The following is a 9552-nucleotide window of genomic DNA, read 5'->3' on the forward strand; positions in this document are numbered from 1 at the left end:
AGTACTCGAAACAGCGCAGCAGGGCACACAGGTCTCGCATGGAGGCCCAATCATTGGTGGTGAAGTGGTGCTGTTCGGCAGTACGACTGACGCGAGCGTGCTGCAGCTGAAACTCCACTATGGCCTGCTGCTGCTCGCACAGTCTCTCCAGCATGTGCAAGGTGGAGTTCCACCGGGTGGGCACGTCGCATATGAGGCGGTGAGCGGGAAGGCCGAAGTTCCGCTGTAGCGCAGACAGGCGAGCAGCGGCAGGATGTGAACGGCGGAAGCGCGCACAGACGGCCCGCACTTTATGCAGCAGCTCTGACTTGTTGGGGTAGTGGTGAATGAACCTCTGCACCACAAAGTTCAGCACATGCGCCAGGCAAGGGATGTGCGTCAAACCGGCTAGTCCCAGAGCTGCCACGAGATTTCGCCCATTATCGCATACCACCAGGCCTGGCTTGAGGCCCACCGGCAGAAACCACTCGTCGGTCTGTTGTTCAATACCCCGCCACAACTCCTGTGCGGTGTGGGGCCTGTCCCCCAAACATATGAGTTTCAGAATGGCCTGCTGACGTTTACCCCGGGCTGTGCTGAAGTTGGTGGTGAAGGTGTGTGGCTGACCGGATGAGCTGGTGGAAGCAGTGGAGGAGGAAGCCGAGTAGGAGGAGGAGGCTACAGGAGGCAGAGAATGATGCCCTGCGATCCTAGGGGGCGGAAGGACGTGCGCCAAGGAACTGTCCGCCGGGGGCCCAGCCGCCACTACATTCATCCAGTGTGCAGTTAGTGAGATATAGCGTCCCTGGCCGTGCTTACTGGTCCACGTATCTGTGGTTAGGTGGACCTTGCCACAAATGGCGTTGCGCAGTGCACACTTGATTTTATCGGACACTTGCATGTGCAGGGAAGGCACGGCTGTCTTGGAGAAGTAGTGGCGGCTGGGAACCACATACTGCGGGACAGCCATGGCCATCAGCTGTTTGAAGCTGTCTGTGTCCACCAGCCGGAATGACAGCATTTCAAAGGCCAGCAGTTTAGAAATGCTGGCGTTCAGGCCAAGGGCTCGAGGGTGACTCGGGGGGAATTTGCGCTTCCTCTCTAAGGTTTGAGATATTGAGAGCTGAACGCTGCTGTGTGATATAGTGGAGACGCTAGTTGACGGTGGCGGTGGTGGTGGTGTCGGTGGCACATCCTCTGTTTGCTGCTCGGCAGGTGGCAACATTCCTCTCGAGGCGGAAGCCGAGGCAGCAGCGGTAGAGGGAGCAGGGGGAGCCTCAGCGAGTGCCTGGTTTTTAAGGTGTGTACCCCACTGCAGTTCATGCTTTGCATGTAGATGCCTGGTCATGCAGGTTGTGCTGAGGTTCAGAACGTTAATGCCTCGCCTCAGGCTCTGATGGCAGAGCGTGCAAGTCACTCGGGTCTTGTCGGTAGGACATTGTTTAAAGAAGTGCCATGCCAGGGAACTCTTTGAAGCTGCCTTTGTGGGGCTGGGTCCCTGTTGGCGATGTCCAGTAGCAGGCGAACTCTGGGGGCGGTGGCTCGTCTGCTTTGGCCCCCTGCTCCCTCTTTGGCTTCGCTGTTGTCTCGGTCTCACCACTACCTCTTCCTCTGAACTGTGAAAGTCATCGCCACGACCTTCAGTCCATGTGGGGTCTAAGACCTCATCGTCCTCTGCATCGTCTTCCACCCAGTCTCCCTCCCTGACCTCCTCCTGTTCAGTCTGCACACTGCAAAAAGACGCGGCAGTGGGCACCTGTGTTTCGTCATCATCAGAGAGTCGGTGACTCTGCTGTGGTGGTATTCCCATGTCCTCTTCATCTGGAGACATAAGTGGTTGTGCGTCAGTGCATGGTATGTCTTCCTCCACTGGGGAAGGGCTAGGTGGACGCCCCTGGGAAACCCTGGAAGCAGAGTCTTCAAACAGAAGAAGAGACTGCTGCATAACTTGTGGCTCAGACCGTTTCCCTGATATGCTTGGGGGTGATGTGACAGACTGATGGGCTTGGTTTTCAGGTGCCACCTGTGCGCTTTCCGCAGAAGACTGGGTGGAAGACCATGTGGTGAACGTGCTGGAAGCACTGTCGGCCACCCAATCGATTAATGCCTGTACCTGCTCAGGCCTTACCATCCTAAGAGCGTCATTGGGCCCCACGAGATATTGCGGTACATTCTGCCGGCTAGTTGAGGGAGTTCGTTCCCTACTGTGTGCGCCTGGGGCCGAACGGCCACGTCCTCTACCAGCAACAGAGGCTCCACGGACACCACCACGACCGCGTCCTCGTCCCTTAATAGTATTTTTCTTCATTGTTGCGATTCAACTCGCACCACAATGAAATATATTATTTTTTATAAGCAAAATCCCCTCACTGGAATACTTTCAGTCTTTTGACTGTATGGATTACAGATGGAATGACTGTTATATGTGAGTACCGCTTTCTTTGACAGATTCTAGTATGGGTACATATATGTTTTCCCAACCCCAGCACATTAGTTTGCTAATTCCAGATGTATGAAACGCAGGCCTAACTGTATCTAGTATATTGAACGCCAGATAAACTAACTTGGCCTTTTTTAAATAAAAAAAAAATTCGAGACTTCCGGTTCCGGCGCCGCCATGTGAGGACGCAGCGCTCAGAGCTCCTGCATACCGCCGAACATTATTGTCATTTTGGAGCGCAGGGAACTGCTTTTCAGCCCTAAAGGACGTCCGACTGACACCACTTACCTGCATCTAGGAGCCGATGGAAAGATATCTCCTCCGGAGCGGGCAGAAGATCACAGGTGCGCAGCTAGCAGCCTCACAGAGCGCGGCAAAAATGGCGGACACTCAGCCACTAGTATTCAGGGAGGAGGGCTCTCAGAGTACCCAGGGAGAGGGGTCCCCTCTAGGTGGCACGGCCACAATAGATTATAAACAACTAGCCATTGAAGTGGCAATGCGTATAATGCCAGACATCCAGAAAACACTGGAAACGACAATACTGGCCTCTTTTAACTCCCTGAGGGAAGAGGTAAATCAGACCAGCATACAAGTTGGGGCCCTGGAGAAAGAGCTGCGGTCTTTGCAGCAGCAAGCGGGGGACACTGAGTCTATATTGAAATCCCAGCAGCACGACTTGGAATACCTGCGGTTTAAGGTGGATGACCTGGAAAACAGGTCACGCCGCAACAACCTGAGGGTGGTTGGGCTGCCTGAGTCCATTAAACAACTGGACCTTTTAGATATATGTGAGAAAGAACTGCCAGAGGCCCTGGGCCTAAAGTTTTTCTGTCGAGTGGAGAGGGCCCACAGGATTGGTCCGGAAAGAGGCGCCACTAGGGATTCTAATTCGGAGTCTCCCCGCAGTGGAGATGGGAGACCTCGCCAAGTTATTTTTAGACTGTTGGATTTCAATGATAAGGTGGCTTTACTCCGCAGTTTTCGTAGAAGGCGACACCAGATAACCATAAGGGGCCACAAAATTTTATTGTTTGAGGACTTCTCGGCTGAGGTGGCGAAGAAACGCAAGGCCTTTAGCCCGGTCTGCACTGCACTCTACCAAAGGGACATCAGATTTCAGCTTCTTTTCCCGGCGGTTCTAAAGATTCACAGAGCACAAGGAGGGACTATCACTTTTAGATCTCCCACTGAGGCAGAGGAGGCCTTGGATGAGATTATTGATTCAGAGCAGCATGATATACCACTCTCTCCCCAACGGTCTACCTTGAAGGACTCATTGGTTCCAGCTGTGCGACGAGGGAATGACCGTTCGCGCAATGGCCAGGAAAGACCCTCCAGAAGAGGACGTTGACATTTCTCAATTCTAAATGTGGTTGAAACTCAACCCTTAGGGGTAGAATCTTGTTAATGCTGCTAAGCTGTTCCAGATTAACCACCTCCGGACCGCCTAACGCAGGATCGCGTTCCGGAGGTGGCAGCCCTGCGCAGAGTCACGCATATATGCGTCATCTCGCGATGGGCGAGATTTCCTGTGAACGCGCGCACACAGGCGCGCGCGCTCACAGGAACGGAAGGTAAGAGAGTTGATCTCCAGCCTGCCAGCGGCGATCGTTCGCTGGCAGGCTGGAGATGTGTTTTTTTTAACCCCTAACAGGTATATTAGACGCTGTTTTGATAACAGCGTCTAATATACCTGCTACCTGGTCCTCTGGTGGTCCCATTTGTTTGGATCGACCACCAGAGGACACAGGTAGCTCAGTAAAGTCCCACCAAGCACCACTACACTACACTACACCCCCCCCCCCGTCACTTATTAACCCCTTATTAGCCCCTGATCACCCCTGATCACCCCATATAGACTCCCTGATCACCCCCCTGTCATTGATCACCCCCCTGTCATTGATTACCCCCCTGTAAAGCTCCATTCAGATGTCCGCATGATTTTTACGGATCCACTGATAGATGGATCAGATCCGCAAAACGCATCCGGACGTCTGAATGAAGCCTTACAGGGGCGTGATCAATGACTGTGGTTATCACCCCATATAGACTCCCTGATCACCCCCCCTGTCATTGATTACACCCCTGTCATTGATCAACCCCCTGTAAAGCTCCATTCAGACGTCCGCATGATTTTTACGGATGCACTGATAGATGGATCCGATCCTCAAAACGCATCCGGACGTCTGAATGAAGCCTTACAGGGGCATGATCAATGACTGTGGTGATCACCCCATATAGACTCCCTGATCACCCCCCTGTAAAGCTCCATTCAGATGTCCTCATGATTTTTACGGATGCACTGATAGATGGATCCGATCCGCAAAACGCATCCGGACGTCTGAATGAAGCCTTACAGGGGCATGATCAATGACTGTGGTGATCACCCCATATAGACTCCCTGATCACCCCCCTGTAAAGCTCCATTCAGATGTCCGCATGATTTTTACGGATGCACTGATAGATGGATCCGATCCTCAAAACGCATCCGGACGTCTGAATGAAGCCTTACAGGGGCATGATCAATGACTGTGGTGATCACCCCATATAGACTCCCTGATCACCCCCCTGTAAAGCTCCATTCAGATGTCCGCATGATTTTTACGGATGCACTGATAGATGGATCCGATCCGCAAAACGCATCCGGACGTCTGAATGAAGCCTTACAGGGGCATGATCAATGACTGTGGTGATCACCCCATATAGACTCCCTGATCACCCCCCTGTCATTGATCACCCCCCTGTAAAGCTCCATTCAGATGTCCGCATGATTTTTACGGATGCACTGATAGATGGATCCGATCCGCAAAACGCATCCGGACGTCTGAATGAAGCCTTACAGGGGCATGATCAATGACTGTGGTGATCACCCCATATAGACTCCCTGATCACCCCCCTGTCATTGATCAACCCCCCTGTCATTGATCACCCCCCCTGTCATTGATCACCCCCCCTGTCATTGATCCCCCCCCCCCCCCCCCCTCTGTAAGGCTCCATTCAGATATTTTTTTGGCCCAAGTTAGCAGAATTTTTTTTTTTTTTTCTTACAAAGTCTCATATTCCACTAACTTGTGTCAAAAAATAAAATCTCACATGAACTCACCATACCCCTCACGGAATCCAAATGCGTAAAATTTTTTAGACATTTATATTCCAGACTTCTTCTCACGCTTTAGGGCCCCTAGAATGCCAGGGCAGTATAAATACCCCACATGTGACCCCATTTCGGAAAGAAGACACCCCCAGGTATTCCGTGAGGGGCATATTGAGTCCATGAAAGATTGAATTTTTTGTCCCAAGTTAGCGGAACGGGAGACTTTGTGAGAAAAAAATTAAAAATATCAATTTCCGCTAACTTGTGCCAAAAAAAAAAAAATTCTATGAACTCGCCATGCCCCTCATTGAATACCTTGGGGTGTCTTCTTTCCAAAATGGGGTCACATGTGGGGTATTTATACTGCTCTGGCATTCTAGGGGCCCCAAAGCGTGAGAAGAAGTCTGGTATCCAAATGTCTAAAAATGCCCTCCTAAAAGGAATGTGGGCACCTTTGCGCATCTAGGCTGCAAAAAAGTGTCACACATCTGGTATCGCCGTACTCAGGAGAAGTTGGGGAATGTGTTTTGGGGTGTCATTTTACATATACCCATGCTGGGTGAGAGAAATATCTTGGTCAAATGCCAACTTTGTATAAAAAAATGGGAAAAGTTGTCTTTTGCCAAGATATTTCTCTCACCCAGCATGGGTATATGTAAAATGACACCCCAAAACACATTCCCCAACTTCTCCTGAATACGGCGATACCACATGTGTGACACTTTTTTGCAGCCTAGGTGGGCAAAGGGGCCCATATTCCAAAGAGCACCTTTAGGATTTCACAGGTCATTTACCTACTTACCACACATTAGGGCCCCTGGAAAATGCCAGGGCAGTATAACTACCCCACAAGTGACCCCATTTTGGAAAGAAGACACCCCAAGGTATTCCGTGAGGGGCATGGCGAGTTCCTAGAATTTTTTATTTTTTGTCACAAGTTAGTGGAAAATGCTTATTTTTATTTTTATTTTTTTTTTCATACAAAGTCTCATATTCCACTAACTTGTGACAAAAAATAAAAAGTTCCATGAACTCACTATGCCCATCAGCGAATACCTTGGGGTCTCTTCTTTCCAAAATGGGGTCACTTGTGGGGTAGTTATACTGCCCTGGCATTCTAGGGGCCCAAATGTGTGGTAAGGAGTTTGAAATCAAATTCTGTAAAAAATGACCTGTGAAATCCGAAAGGTGCTCTTTGGAATATGGGCCCCTTTGCCCACCTAGGCTGCAAAAAAGTGTCACACATCTGGTATCTCCGTAATCGGGAGAAGTTGGGGAATGTGTTTTGGGGTGTCATTTTACATATACCCATGCTGGGTGAGAGAAATATCTTGGCAAAAGACAACTTTTCCCATTTTTTTATACAAAGTTGGCATTTGACCAAGATATTTATCTCACCCAGCATGGGTATATGTAAAAAGACACCCCAAAACACATTCCTCAACTTCTCCTGAATACAGAGATACCAGATGTGTGACACTTTTTTGCAGCCTAGGTGGGCAAAGGGGCCCACATTCCAAAGAGCACCTTTCGGATTTCACAGGTCATTTACCTACTTACCACACATTTGGGCCCCTAGAATGCCAGGGCAGTATAACTACCCCACAAGTGACCCCATTTTGGAAAGAAGAGACCCCAAGGTATTCGCTGATGGGCATAGTGAGTTCATGGAAGTTTTTATTTTTTGTCACAAGTTTGTGGAATATGAGACTTTGTATGAAAAAAAAAATAAAAAAAAAAATCATCATTTTCCACTAACTTGTGACAAAAAATAAAAAATTCTAGGAACTCGCCATGCCCCTCACGGAATACCTTGGGGTGTCTTCTTTCCAAAATGGGGTCACTTGTGGGGTAGTTATACTGCCCTGGTATTCTAGGGGCCCAAATGTGTGGTAAGGAGTTTGAAATCAAATTCAGGAAAAAATGAGGAGTGAAATCCGAAAGGTGCTCTTTGGAATATGGGCCCCTTTGCCCACCTAGGCTGCAAAAAAGTGTCACACATCTGGTATCCCCGTACTCAGGAGAAGTTGAGGAATGTGTTTTGGGGTGTCTTTTTACATATACCCATGCTGGGTGAGATAAATATCTTGGTCAAATGACAACTTTGTATAAAAAAATGGGAAAAGTTGTCTTTTGCCAAGATATTTCTCTCACCCAGCATGGGTATATATAAAATGACACCCCAAAACACATTCCCCACCTTCTCCTGAGTACGGAGATACCAGATGTGTGACACTTTTTTGCAGCCTAGGTGGGCAAAGGGGCCCACATTCCAAAGAGCACCTTTCGGATTTCACAGGTCATTTTTTACAGAATTTGATTTCAAACTCCTTACCACACATTTGGGCCCCTAGAATGCCAGGGCAGTATAACTACCCCACAAGTGACCCCATTTTGGAAAGAAGAGACCCCAAGGTATTCGCTGATGGGCATAGTGAGTTCATGGAAGTTTTTATTTTTTGTCACAAGTTAGTGGAATATGAGACTTTGTAAGAAAAAAAAAAAAAAAAAAAAAATCATAATTTTCCGCTAACTTGTGACAAAAAATAAAAAGTTCTATGAACTCACTATGCCCATCAGCGAATACCTTAGGGTGTGTACTTTCAGAAATGGGGTCATTTGTGGGGTGTTTGTACTGTCTGGGCATTGTAGAACCTCAGGAAACATGACAGGTGCTCAGAAAGTCAGAGCTGCTTCAAAAAGCGGAAATTCACATTTTTGTACCATAGTTTGTAAACGCTATAACTTTTACCCAAACCATTTTTTTTTTACCCAAACATTTTTTTTTTATCAAAGACATGTAGAACTATAAATTTAGAGCAAAATTTCTATATGGATGTCGTTTTTTTTTGCAAAATTTTACTACTGAAAGTGAAAAATGTCATTTTTTTGCAAAAAAATCGTTAAATTTCGATTAATAACAAAAAAAGTAAAAATGTCAGCAGCAATGAAATACCACCAAATGAAAGCTCTATTAGTGAGAAGAAAAGGAGGTAAAATTCATTTGGGTGGTAAGTTGCATGACCGAGCAATAAACGGTGAAAGTAGTGTAGGTCAGAAGTGTAAAAAGTGGCCTGGTCTTTCAGGGTGTTTAAGCACTGGGGGCTGAGGTGGTTAAGAATGTTTTATTATCCTGCTTTATGCTCCATACTAGGGCCGTTATTGTTCAGTTGTACAGATTGCAATTGTTTAGGCTAGGTATGTGAGAGTTCTGCCATGGCGGAAAAAAGGAAAGTCTATAACTAGATTTAGTGACGGCGGACACCACCTAGCCGTACCCGGTCCAGTGGACTGGTACCTGCTGCCACACACCTAGGCAGTTCTATTTGGTTGTACTTATATTGATTTTTGCTTGTGTTTTCTGTTCTCTTTCCCTCCCCCCCTTTTTCCTTCCCTCCTCCCTTCTTCCTTGGCTTTCTCTGTCTGGGGATCCGTACATACCGGAACTGAAATGAAAATTATATCCTGGAATGTCAAGGGCTTACGCTCCCCGCAGAAGCGGTCAAAGATTTTACGTCACCTAAAGCGTTTTCAACCTGATGTAGTCCTCCTGCAAGAGACGCATCTGGAAGATAAAGATTTCTTCCGTATGAAAAAATTTTGGGTGGGTTCTGTGGTTGGATCCTCAGCCAGGGAGCGCAAAGCTGGAGTACTCACTTTAGTACATAGAAATTTCTCAGGGAAAATACTTTCAGAGTCTCATGACAGTGAAGGCAGATGGCATAGGTTAGTGGTAGAGATAGGAGGGATTTCTTATAGCATTCATAATGTGTATGCCCCAAATGAAAATAATGCTCCCTTTTACGCTCTTCTGGAGAACAGACTGCATATGGATGGAACTCACAACAGAATTGTGGGTGGTGATTTTAACTCAGTCGCTTCTGTTCTGGAAGACCGGAAGAGAGAGGAGGGGATGGTCAGATCACAAAGACTCTCTGACAAGGTTATACCTCCCTTTTTAACTGCTACAGGATTATATGATACCTGGCGCTCTCTACATCCTGACGACAGGGAGTATACGCATTTTTCACATGCA

The sequence above is a fragment of the Bufo bufo genome, chromosome 2 (genome assembly GCF_905171765.1).
Source record: "Bufo bufo chromosome 2, aBufBuf1.1, whole genome shotgun sequence".
Lineage (NCBI taxonomy): Eukaryota > Metazoa > Chordata > Amphibia > Anura > Bufonidae > Bufo > Bufo bufo.